The sequence below is a fragment of the Vicia villosa genome, linkage group LG2 (assembly GCF_029867415.1).
Source record: "Vicia villosa cultivar HV-30 ecotype Madison, WI linkage group LG2, Vvil1.0, whole genome shotgun sequence".
Lineage (NCBI taxonomy): Eukaryota > Viridiplantae > Streptophyta > Magnoliopsida > Fabales > Fabaceae > Vicia > Vicia villosa.
In genome coordinates, this window is record NC_081181.1 from 181,695,318 (window position 1) to 181,709,407 (window position 14,090).

The window sequence follows — 14,090 nt, forward strand, 5'->3', positions numbered from 1 at the left end:
GGTTGGGGAGTCCTCGTGCAGTTCGAACCTTGCAGAGGCTCGTTCATATTGAAAATTCCAACCTAATTTTTCTGATTGAAACACGTCTAAAAAATCAGGAGATGCAAACAATAAAATTTAAGTGTGGCTTTGTTCATAGTCTCATAGTGGATTGTAGCGGTGTAAGCAAGGAGAGGTCAGGAGAGGTAGCTCTAATGTGGAATGATAAATTGGAGTAACTATTAATTTTTTATCCCTAAATCATATAAGTGGCATAGTCAAGAATAAAGAAGAAGAACAGCCCTGGTTTTCCTTCGGTATTTATGGCTTCCTTGAATAACAAAACAAAAGGAAAATGTGGATTTTAGTTCAACAACTTCATCAGGAATGTGGAGGTAAGTGGATTTTCTTTGGTGATTTTAATGACATTACTGTTGAGAGTGAAAAATTCCTAGATCAAATAGTCAGTTTCAGTGGGGGAGACAGGCCTTGGAGCTTTGTGGGTTACATGACCATGGTTTTGAAGGATACCCTTTTACTTGTTATATTGGGAGGAAGGAAGAAAACAACATTCAATGTCGTCTTGACAGAGCCTTAGCAATTAAGGAGGGAAAAATGAAATTTCACCCTATTAAGGTAATCAACTTACCCTGGTTCGGTTCAAACCATGCAGCTTTAAGAATTGATTTGGAAAAAAACACTGGGGTAAAAATAAGATCCAATCAACATCTGTTTAGATTTGAAGATGCTTGGGCCAAAGATGATATATGGTAAGTATTTGTGAGGAAAAAATGGGAAACAACTCATAGTGGGGGGTATAGTAGACCGGAGTCCGTGACAGAATTAGGGAAGATTTCAAAGAGCTTAGATATGGGTCTGTGCATGCAGAAATTAAACGGATCAAAGACTTGCTCAAGGATGAGAGTAGATGGTCTGCAAACTTAGAAGATATCAACACCTATAAAGCATTAGAGACTCAAAACACATTCTTCTGAGGACTGAAGAAGTTATATAGAGGCAAAGGAGTATGGCGGTGTAGTTGCACGACGAAGATCGCAACACAAAGTTCTTCCACAGGAAAGAGAATCAGAGTAGGAAAACTAATTCTATTAGAAATCTTAGAGATGATAATTGGATATGGTGGCACGGTTGGGAGTATTGTGAGAGAATTCTGATGTCTTACTTTCTGACTTGTTTTCTTCTTCCTCCTCGAATAATACCCAGAGCACATTAGAAGTGGTTAGAGGGAAACTCAAAGAGGAGCATAAACTTTGGTGCAAAGATAAGTTCTCTGAAAAAGAAGTGGAGGATGCTATGTTCCAAATGCACCCCTTAAAATCCCCAGGCCCCGATGGGTTACCGACTTTATTTTTTCAAAAATATTGGCATATTGTGGGTAAGGATGTCAATAAAATGGTGATGGATATTCTTAATAATGAAAAGGACCTGACAAGATCAAACCAACCCTATATTGTGTTGATCCCCAAGTGTAAAAATCCCAAGCCCCCAAAAGAGCTATGACTCATTAGTTTATGCAATGTGGTTATGAAACTAGTGTCGAAGACGATTGCCAACAGAATAAAACATGTTCTTCCAGATATCATCAATGTTGAATAAATGAATTCATTTTGGGGGTACTCATCACAGACAATGCATTGATAGCGATGGAGTGCTTTCATTGGATGAAGAAAAAGAAGAAGGGGAAAAAGGCGTTATTTATGGCTCTTAAGTTGGACATGTCTAAAGCTTATGACAAACAAGTTAGTATATATCTCATCAGTTTCTTACCATTTTCTACTGAACGAACAAGTTAGTAAAAAGTTCAGCCTGGAAAGGGGTCTCCGTCAAGGAGACCCTCTCTCGCCTTACTTTTTTATTTTATGTGCAGATGTTCTCTCTGGTTTATTGAATAAGGGGTCTATTTCAAATAACATTCACGTCATCCAAGTTGCGCGAAGAGCCCCAAATATCTCTCACTTATATTCCGCGGATGATAGCCTCATCTTTTCTCAAGCTTACTCCATAGAAGCTGAGAAAATACTAGAAATCATTTCTAGATACCAAGAGTCTTCAGGTCAAATGGTCAACCTCGAAAATTCATAGGCCTCTTTTAGTCAAAATATGCTTGATGAAGTTAAAGAGACTATCTGTAACAGGATGGGAGCAAAGACTATTCAAACTTACTCGAGATTTTTGGGACTACTGGCCATATTCGGTAGGTCTAGGAAAGAGGTTTTTTCTTAAGTTGTTGATCATGTGTGGAAAAAATTGAAAGGGTGGAAGGAAGGTTTTCTATCAAGGGCAAGAAAATAAGTGTTAATTAAGGCAGTAGCTCAAGCAATCCCGAGCTACATCATGAGTTGCTTCAAGCTTCCAGAGGATGTGTGTAAGGAGCTAGAGAGTTTGATGGCTAAGTTTTGGTGGGGATCCAAAGAAGGGGAAAGAAAGATTTATTGGTTGAGATGGGATAAACTTTCAAGGGTGAAAGGAAGTGAAGGTATGGGATTCAGAGGGATTGGTGATTTCAACTTGAGCATTCTAGGCAAACATTTTTTGTGACTTTGGACTGGAAAAAGCTCCTTACTTGAGGAAATTTTGAAAAGTGGATACTATCTAAATTGTTCGATCTAAGAGGCGAGGGTGGGCTTTGCACCAAGCTATGCTTGGAGGAGTATTCTTAGTTCTAGATATATGGTTTTGGCAGGCTCGAGGTGGAGGATTGGAGATGGATTCAATTGATCATAACTTAGTCTAGTGTAGTGTCTATTGATTTTGTCTTTTCTGACTTGGAAGGAAGTGGAAGAACACGTTTTATAGAGATTTGTCGATCCAATGTGTGCAATTTTATTAATTAATTACCATAAAAATGAAATATTAAATTAAATTAAAATCTAATTTAACCTTTTATTAAATATTCTAAAATCAATAAACTAGATTATCTTTTTATCAACTATCAACTATTTATCCTATAAATATTATGGGAACAAACTAACTTGTCAATATATTTTATCTGAGATAGAGTTTATTTTTATAATTGACTTAATTTTTTTTATGTTTTTAAAATATCAATGTGAGATTTTTAATGATTTTTTATCTCATCTTTACATTATAAAATTTATACATAAAATAAAAATTTATTATAACATAAATTATATTATTAAATCAAGGAAAAGGAAATGCACTGACAGTGTAAAATATTTTTACACTATCAACCAATGAGAGACATGCATCAGAAAAAAGCTCATTTTTAATTTTAAAAAATTGTAATTACATGACAAATTAAAGTATTTTAATTGGTTGTATGTGTAAAACTGATTTACACTGACAGTGCACTATCTTTAAACTCTTAAATCAGTTATGCAAGTAGCATATTTAAATCCGTAATATCTTACTTATTTATCTTATTTCTAACCACCAAAAATATAAAAATAAATTATATTGATTCAATTGATCATAATTTAGTCTAGTGTAGTGTCTATTGATTTTGTCTTTTCTGACTTGGCGTGAAGGGAAAGCGAGTTTGAATTATGTACAAGGACAGTGGTGTTTCTCTTACAGCCATATGTTTTTTTGCGACAAAAACAGCCACATGTTTACTTTTGGTGTGTGGACTAAAACAGCCACATGATTTGCTTTGTTTCTTTTATCCGTATTTGGAATATTATTATATGGTTTTGGAGAGTAAATGCATTCTAGAAGGGAGAGAATCTCACCCTATATGGAAAAAAGTTCTCACAAATATATAAATAATACGCGTTATTAATTTTACATAGAATAAATCAATAAAATATCTATTTGTTATACAAGTGTTTCAATAGTGTCTATGACTTATCTTAGCTGAAATGAATTGGGTTTCACAATTATTTTAGTTTTTATTTCTTTTATAAAATTGAACACCATTGTATTTTTTATGATTGATTCCAATTTTTATTTTTAATTTTAAAATGTACAACAAGATTGTACCTTTGTAATCTATAAATGTAGAAAAATTGAAAATATATTTTTAAGTGTTTTTAAAAAGAATTAAAATAGGTTGAGCACAGAAAAATTGGTTATTTGGTTAAATAACTTTTTATTAACAGTAAAATTTTATTAATTTAGTTGTTAATTATTTTTATAATATATTAATGATCACATATAAAAATTTAAATAAATTTAAAAAGTGTGTGTAACTATCTAATCTACCTATTGTTATTTACTTGTACTTTTTAAAAAGTTTATAATACGATGATTTTAAATTATTTAATAGTTTATTAAATAATTGATTTAATTATAATTTTGATCATTTAGTTTATCTAATTCACAAAATTGATCTTTTTATTTCAAATATAAGCAATTTTAATCTTTTTTTAAATTTTTACATTTAAAATTAACAATGTTTTCATTTTTTAAATGGTAAATATTTTGTAAAACATGACAATTCATTGTGAAATTTTATAAAATAAAAAAAAGAAAGTAAAAAACGAGCATTTTATTGATTTTCTATGAAAAAACGTGAAAGGGCATCAAAATCTTTGAATTCAAAATAGAGGGATAAATTTTGATAAATTTCGTCACTATTTCAGGCACAAACTCATTTTAGAGGCTACTTTTGTGTTAACATTGATCGATAACTTTGTCGATGTTGGTCGATAAGAATCACAAATATAGTTGCCCTCTCTAGTTTATTGTATAGCTCTTATATACTCTTCTCTTCACATGATCTAGGACCAATAAATGTCATTTAAGAAGTATAATAAGCATTTGTAGTTATTCAAACGATGATTATTGTGCGAGAGAACATGTTTGATCCTTTTGGTAAATGTCCATAAATGTATGTTTATGGTTTTCCCGCCCACGGGCGACATAGTCACGTTATATCTTGAATAAGGGTAATATCCGGCTGGATACCCATGGGTCGCCCAAATTTCGGGATGTACACAATCACCCAAGCATGAGGCCTAAAAAGGCAAGATGCTTAAGGGATGTTTTACTTCGAATATTTCGACCATGTCATTCGACGATGCTTTAACTCTGATCACTATAATTTTTTAGCATGTACACAACTCCCCAAGCATGAGGCACATATAAGCGAGATGCTTAAGATGAAAGTCATATGGGAAAACTGACCATTGTACATGACCAAATTCCTAATCGTGATTTTCCAGGATGTACACTGTTTCCCAAGCATGGAGCCCAAAGGGCAAGATGCTTAAGGGATGTCTTACCCTAAATATTCCAACTATGTTATTCTACCATATTCTAATTCTGATCATTATAATTTTTTAGGATGTACGAAACCCTCAAGCTTGAGGTCCATACGAGCGAGATGCTTAAGAAGAAAGTCATTTGGGAAAATCGACCATTGTACATCACCAAAATTCAAATCGTAATTTTCTAGGACGTACACAGTCTCCCAATCATGAAGCCTAAAGAGGAGAGATGCTTAAGGGATGTGTTACCCCAGATGTTCCGACTATGTCATTCGACCATACACCAATTCCGATCACTATAATTTTATGTGATGTACACAGGCCCCCAAGCATGAGGCTTGTAGGGCGATATGCTTAAGAAGAAAATCATCACAAAAAACCAACCAATGTACACGAACAAAATCCAATTCATGATTTCTCATGATGTACATCGTCATAACTAGTTTTGTGGAAGATGTTGAGCTCGCCATAATTGAGAAGAACACTAAAGCTTTGAAGCGACTAAGGCGACAGTGGATCCAGTTTCAAGATCAGAGATTATGCTTCCTTCAATACTTTACAACTTTATCACCGAGTTGGTTTAATCACTGGGTCAACACGTCCATTTGAATGAACCATTGATATCTTGATAATACCACCGAGTTAAACCCATGAGCTGTCGAGTCGAGATAGATTTTATTATGAAATGAGATCATACACATGACACTCTCAAACAGCACGACATAGAGAATTTGACACAGTTGTCATCACTGGATTTGAGATCGCCCTTCCTCGGAATATTTTCAAAAGTAAATCCTGCTAGATCTTTGAGATGCATGTTCATCCGTAAGGGAATGAATATCATCACTGCTATCAATAATTCCATGTTGATGTAACAAATAGTAACAAATAATAATGTATTGGATGGAATCAAGGCTTGATCTTGGATAATTGTGCAGGTGAATAATCAAGACGGTGGAAAATGAAGTGACTCGTGTATAGAGGATATAGTTAGCTATAGATATGTGTGGTTTTGGTAAAAAGGAGGTACGAAATTTGGTATTCATTTGAAGTAAAGGGACTTGGTGATCTAGGTTTTAAATATTACAAGGCCCAAGAGGCAGAATGTAATAATAAATATTTTCAAAATTTTTGAGGTCCGAGTTAGTTTTATTGGGGCCTCACGGTTGGCGCCAAATGTTCACACAAGAACATAATTTGGTAACTTTACCGATGATTGACGATAAGAGTAGAAATTAATCCTTTAGGAAAATTATAGCGATCGGAATTGGATTCTGGTCAAATTACATAGTCAGAATATCCGGGGTAACACATCCATTAAGCATTTTTCCCCTATCTTGCCGAATATATGAATTTTTGGGTTGTATTAGAAGATTATAATATGATAGATAAAGTTATATTAGAAAACAAGTTATACGTTCAATTCTGGATAAGAATTCTTCATCCCATTATTTACATTTCGCTCTTTAATCGCTAGAACTTGATTTAACACTTCTAGTTCTTCAACCACCCATTCCTTCACCTCTAGTTTTGTTTCCAAAGTAAATAATATGTTGCAAAATAAACTAGAGGTGAAGGAAGGGGGTTGAAGAACTAGGAGCATTAAATTAAGTTCTAACCGTTAAAGAGTAAAATGCAGATGATAACCTAAAGAATTCGTGTGTAGCATTGGACGTGTAACTTGTTATTCTAATATAACTTAATTTGTCATATTATAATGTTCTAGATCAGATTTCAAGATTTTATGTTTAGTGAGTATTGGCGAAATAAGCATACCATATTATTTATAATAAACTCAGTGCATATATCACAACAGTTTTTAAAACAACCGTTGTTAAATGTTATGCATTAAATAATATCACAACAATTGTTTGAAGTAACCGTTGTGATAGGTAACACACTACATAGCTTATAACCAAGGTCACACGACTATGATGGAAAGAATCATACATACAACTATTCCTTACCTCACATTGGTTGTTAAGGTGTGGTGGCATCCCTTTTCCAAACGTTGTGAAATAGCTTTTACGTAGTAGTGTCGACATGATATTATGGTCTCCTCATCTGAATTTTTTCTTCCATATAATAGAAAAATTATAAAACTGTAATGTTGTGACTTAAGCATTTTGATACTCCGGGCCTTATTCTTGATAGATTGTGAACTATAATAACTTTGGTTGAAGTCTCGAAGAGGTTGGCCCAAGTCACACCCGACCTAAAGATGACATGAGAGGGTGCAGGGGCGAGTGGGGGTGGCTTCACATAGCAAACACATCAGCTCGCCTAACCTAGATCAACACATCTATTGCATATATCACCCATGCCAAATCAGCTTACTCAACCCTCAAATATTGGGTGGCATGGTATGGCACATATGAGGTGAAATAACAGATCTCATCATTATTCCACAAAGGTAATAGTTTTTTCTATTAAGGGGAGTAACGATCTCCCGATCCCCACATTTCAGCCGAGTGGCCATGATTTAGCCATAGGTTTAGAATCTATAAATACTTTGACCATATGGTTAAAGAGGATGATAACTTTTTATGGATTAAGCACAAAAAATACCTCCCGCGCTACGCACACATGCTTTCTTCATTGTATTTATCATAAATACAACTAATAAATAATATTAAAATAAATTAAATTTCAACGAATAATAAATTAATGTAATATATCATACTAATAAAAATAAATAAGTATTAAAATGTATGCATATAGTTTGGTTTACTTTAGATTGATTTTGAAAAATCAATCTAAAATCCGATCTAATATGAGCAAATTTTAAAAGAAAAAAATTCAAACATATTAGATGATATTTAATTTTTTGTAATTTTTTTTATCACTTTGTATTTTTTATTTGTATTGGTTAGAATTTAAACACCCATAATAAAAAGAATAAAAAAAGGCCTAAGACAGGGTGATCCTCTTTCACCCTTTTTGTTTGTAGTTGCGGCAAAAGAGCTTCATGGTCTGATGCAGAATGCTATAAGGTTCCAAATCTTTAAAGGGTTCAAGGTAAATGATCAACTCTCATATAACCTAATGAAGTTTGTAGATGATACTCTACTGGCTGAAGAGGCAATATGACAGAATTGTGGGCATTTAAAGCACTCTTGATAGGGTTTGAGATGGTGTCAGGGTTGAGTATAAACATTCTAAAAAGCAAGTTGCATGGGGAATGAGTCAAGGATCAGTTTATGCAGATGGCAACGATATTCTTGAGGTGCATACAGGATGTGATTCCTTTTAAATTTTGTGGGTATCTTTGTAGGTTGCAACCCCAGAAGAATAGATGCATGGAACTCAGTTATACAACAACTTAGGAGCAAGATTGCAACATGGAAAGGGAGGCATCTATCTATAGGTGGAAGAGTTACACTTGTAAACTCAGTATTGTTTAACTTACCCATATATAATTTGTCATTCTTCAAGGCTCCTGTCAAAGTACAAAGGATCATTAGGAGCATTCAGAGCAAGTTTATATGGAAGTTTGATATAGATAAGAAAGGGATTTCATGGGAAGTTGGAAAATAATATGTCCGGATAAAGGCAAAGGTGGTTTAGGAATCAAAGATGTGCGGAAATTTAACAAGGCACTTTTAGGTAAGTGGAGGTGGAGTATTCTTAATCAAAAAGATGCTTTATGGTTAGGTTAGATTAGGCATAAGTATGGAAATGTGCAGTGCAGTCTTGGTAGGTGTACAGATAAGAAGCTTAGAGAAAAGGAGTCATTGTGGTGGAGGGATTTGGAAGTGGCTGGAAAAATTGAAGCAGGGGCGGAAGATTCATTCACTAATCTGCTGAGGTACAGATTAGGGGAGGGCAAAAACATAGCATTTTGGAAGACAAAGTGGCTGGGAAGTGGAACATTAGCCAAACAGTTTCCTTTGTTGTATGGGGGGCTATGAATAAGGATGGATTGGTGAAGAGCTTTGGGTGTTGGGAGGAGGGTTTGTGGAAGTGGAATGTACCTTTAGTTGTAAATGAAACTGACAATGTAGGTGCTGTTGAGGCCGAAGCATCGATTCTGATGGTAATCCTAGAAGAAATTCAACCAAAGTTAGGTTTTGAATATGAGTGTATTTGGGTCGGTAATCTTGGAAAAGTTTACACGGTTCAATCATACTATAAAGAACTGTCAAGAGATGATGTAGTTGATGTTGTGGATATGTAGTTGATTGAGTCCCTCGAGGTGATGTGGGAGGCTAAGGTTCCTTCCAAAATCAAGGTCTTTACACGGAGATTGCTAATAGTTAGGTTGCCAACAAGAGAACAATTAATAAGAAGGGACATCATCCAAGCCAATGAAGGAAATATGTGTACTTTGTGCGGGGAATGTTCATAAGGGGTGCTCCATTTGTTTTTTTGTGCTCTTTTTCAAGTTTGGTGTGGCAACATGTGCTGGTTTGGGGTGGATAGAACAATTCCAGAAGCGGTGGATCAAGTATTCACTTCATGCAGTTACATCAAGCTCTAAAAGGTGAGGTGGGGAGTAAGTTCTTTTGTGGATGACAACAGTTTGGTGCTTATGGAAACAAAGAAATGATTGTGTGTTTAATAGTGTGCCTTGTAACATTGGTGAGGTATTGTTTAATATTAAACTCATTTATTCGTTATGGTTGGTTATTGATTGTAAGGGTTTTAACAAGTGCCCATTCTATGAATGGAGCTATCATCCTCTTGATTTCCTTAAATAGGAGGTGTATGTGTATTTGGGTTAAATACCCCTTGTACTCAAAGTTATATAAATATTCATTCTTATAAAAAAAATAAATAAATAAACTAGAAAGAGTATTGTATAAAAAGAATAATATAACCAATCGTTAGTTGGTTCAGTGGTGATTGACGTTAAATTTGGTAGGTCGAATCACGGTTCGATCCCCGCAACTACGATCGGGAGAGAACTGAATATCGGTAGAATTCCACTTCTAACCATCAAACTATTTGACAAAAAAAAAAATTAGTAATTTTTCATTTTTTAAATGATCTAAATTTATACTGTGAGAAGAGTATTCGATCTATATTTATATCTTAGGTTTATTAGTTGAAGTATCAATAAAAATGTAAACATTATTAAAAAAAAATTAATTGAAATACTCAAAATAAAACTGACACAGTATTCCAATTATTAAAAAAGTCACCGCATTCCATTTTTCACTTATTTTGTGGCTCCTACTTCTTCTGTCGCCTCAGTTTCTCTTACAACAAACACGCGTTTTATGAGACAATGTCTTATTCCTTCCACTCGTTTTCTTTCCCAGCGCGCGTACAATTCTGAACCCTACCAATTTTATAATTATTTTTATTTTTATTTTTTATTTTATTTTTCCCTCTTACTTTTATTCTCCACGTGTATTCTCTACAACACTTTCTCTTTCCACTTTCACTTTTCACTTCTTCTTCTTGTTCCCAATTCTCAGTTTCATCATTTTTATTTCGAACCTGATTTTTCGACTGAGCCACCGTGCCGGAACTCTCACGCCACCGCCGTCGTTTTCTTCTCCTTTTAGAGTAAGTCTCATGTTGCTTTATTTTGTTCAGTTCATTCTTTCAGAACAGAAAATCTCTAATTATTTTGTTGAAAACCCTAAAATTTAAATATCTTGTTAAACCTAAAATTCACCACCTTGCTCAATTTGTTTTTCAAAATTAGTAGACACTAGTTATTCATTTTCATTTTAATTTTGTTCGCAATTCTGATTAAGTTTTTTTTTTTTCTGATGTGTGTTCTTGTTTGACAGCTTCTTTAGAATTTAATCGGCAAGGATTGAAATTGGATTCTAAATTCGGTATTGTCCAAGAAATTATGAAATCTATTGATTATTTTTTATATATTTTGAGTTGTTTAGTGAATTAGAGGTTGGATAATAGAGATCAGCAAGTCCTTTTGATCCAAATGATCATGACTATGATTTGATATTTGTGTATCCTATTATAGAAAATACTAAAAATAGGGTTAGAATGCACTTTATACCTGATTAGTTACATTCTCATAAAAGCTCTAAAAAAACATCTTTTTTAATTCCACTTATGTAAATAGAGTATCTCTTAAAAAATAAGACAAACAATTTTCAATTCGGCAATCCAAAGATAAAGTGAACTTTATATTATAGGGTTAATAGTCATTCATCCCTTGCCATATAGGCGAATTTTGATTTTCCCCCTTTAAAAAAAAGTTTTAGATTATCCCCTATAATTTTAAAATTTTTAAAACTCAAAGTCTTTTTCCCCTAAGAGGAAAAATTATCCTCCTGTAAAATATATTTTTTTGACTTACCCCCTAGTTTTTACACGCTTAAGGGGGTGTTCGAAAATTATAGGTGGGTAATCCAAAACTTTTTTTTTAAAGAGAGAAAATTAAAACCCGTCTATATGGCAGGGGAATGACTATTAACCCTATATTATAAAGAAAACAGATAAAAGAAACCAAGCAAATGAAATTGAAAAACTCCATAGTGACACCTTGACATCTTCAAAGTTGCAACAATATGTTCATTCTCGTGTCCCAACAAGCTATATGTAGGGGACATTAGTACCATGTATTCTTTAACATTTTTGGAATGCTCAACTCTTCTTCCATTCGAAAGATAAGTTGCTCTTCTGTAGCGGAATCTATTGCCGTGTCAGTTTCATTAGTCATTAAAGTCTTGTATGGTTCTAAAGTCGTGTCTGGTCTGAAAGCTTCCTCTGGTTCTAAAATCTTATCTGGTCTAAAACCCTCGTTTGGTTATAAAGTCTTGTCTTGATTGAAAGCCTCCCCGGCTTGTGCATCTGCCACTTATACATCTTTTGTAATGGAGACAATAGAAAAAGGTTTTGACAGTGAAATTGGTGGCGGAAGAAAATGTCATTTTTGAGGGCGTATGAGACAGACTATCATACAAGACTCAGATTTTTTTATTATTAAACTATAGTTAAATAGAATCCAGAAAATTATTGTCACGTTAAATTATGATTTAATATATTCTTTATTTATTTTGTGAGTGAATGTGAGTTAAGATATTTTGTAAGTATCGTGAGACAGGTAGTTTGCATAGTTGGAAAGGAAAAGGGAAAGTGGTGAGGAGAGACATAAAGACCCCACGCAAGGACCAAAAAGAGTAATAATGTTGTCAAGATAGTAGCATCTTCTAAGACACTAAATCATATGTTTTTTTCTTCTTGAAAGAGTTAATAAGGTTATTAAAGCAAACATAGGAGTATACAATTTTTAGCTCTTATCTCCTTTTAGAATTAAAAAGAAATAATAATTTTTTTGAAATAGTAAAAATTACTATTAACTTATAATTTTTATATTTGTATATATTTTAAAAAATTGAAATAATTTTTTTTTATCAATTGAACGGTTAGAATTTAATAAAAAAGAATTTTTTTTTTAAAATACAATAGATTATGTTTTGTTTTACACTTTGAATATAAAATTATTTTTTAACATGAAACAATAATGGTTAATTTCTGATTTTGTGAAGAGAGGGTAAACGAGATATGATACACCCTATTTCTTTTTAAGTGTTATTTTAGCTCAAATCTCTTCAACCAATAGTAGATTTGTTGAGTAATTTTACCTATTATATCCTTATTTATTTTTCTCTTTTTAAATAAATTCAAGCATACACTCTTTCTCTTTTTTCAATAACTAATTCAGAAAATAATTAATTTTATAGAAAATGTAAAGTGGAGTTATTGAAAAAGTAAGAATATAATTGACAAATTATAACATTAAATTATAAAAATGACACTTAAATAAAAAAAGTTATTCTAAAACAACATTTAAAAAGGAACGAATAGAGTATTTGTTAGTTAAATAAAATTGATGTAAGCGACTAATTCAGAAATCAATATCATTAATTTTTATTTTTTTTAATAATGTAATGTGATGAATAAGTCGTTGAAATTTATAAATCAATAATTTTACAAAAAAAATTGTATGAATTAAATTTTGCAATGAGTTAAAGAAAAAACAATCTAATTATTATAATATATAGTTGAGTCAACTATTAATTTTTCATTTTGAAATCTCATGGTTGAATTATGTTCAAGGACAATTATGCTTCTCTCTTACAGCCACATGTTTTGCGCTTTTCTGTCAATGGGATGGCACGATCCAGTCACGGGCAGGTGGGGTTACCATAATTAAATATTACTGCCCGTCTAAATTAAACTATACTGTATTAAATTAAACTATTAAGTTATGTGCGGTCAAAAAAATTTATATGAATTATTTAAAGGTGAACATTCCGGTACTCTTTTTAGTTGGGTACTGGTACCCTTAACCAACCAGACACTATGATTCAATGCCATGTCACTATTTATTATATTTCAATTTTAAAATAAATTAAAATTTTAACACAAATTATACTAAAGGTACCAGTACCCAACTTAAATGAATGGGTACCAAAAAATTTCCCTTATTTAAATTGAACCAGACTCAAATCAATTTTATTTTTTATCATATAACTTTTGGTCCCAAAACCGCAATACAAGCACCTCTAACTACACAAATATTCTTTACAACATTTGTATTTGTATATGTTCTTTACAACGTGAGATAACAAAAATATCAGTCCTATACCCCACTGCCTATAGAGGAAATATACAAAAAAAAAAAAAAAAAAATTGCCACATTAAGCAAGATAATGACATATTCAAGAAATTACACCCATCCGATTTATAGATAGCTATGTTATTTGAATATGAAATTTAAAACACTGTTTTTGATATTGTATATATTTTTATCTCTCTTATTTTTAATTTTATATTATTTATACAATTTTGAAAATATACTTAGTACGCTTTTAAAGAGTTTAAAAGTAATACACTGCTAAACAATATTACTCATACAATTAATCAAAAACAATAAATTTATTATATCATATCAATATTTTAAAAATAAAAATGTGATTTGATATAATAGAC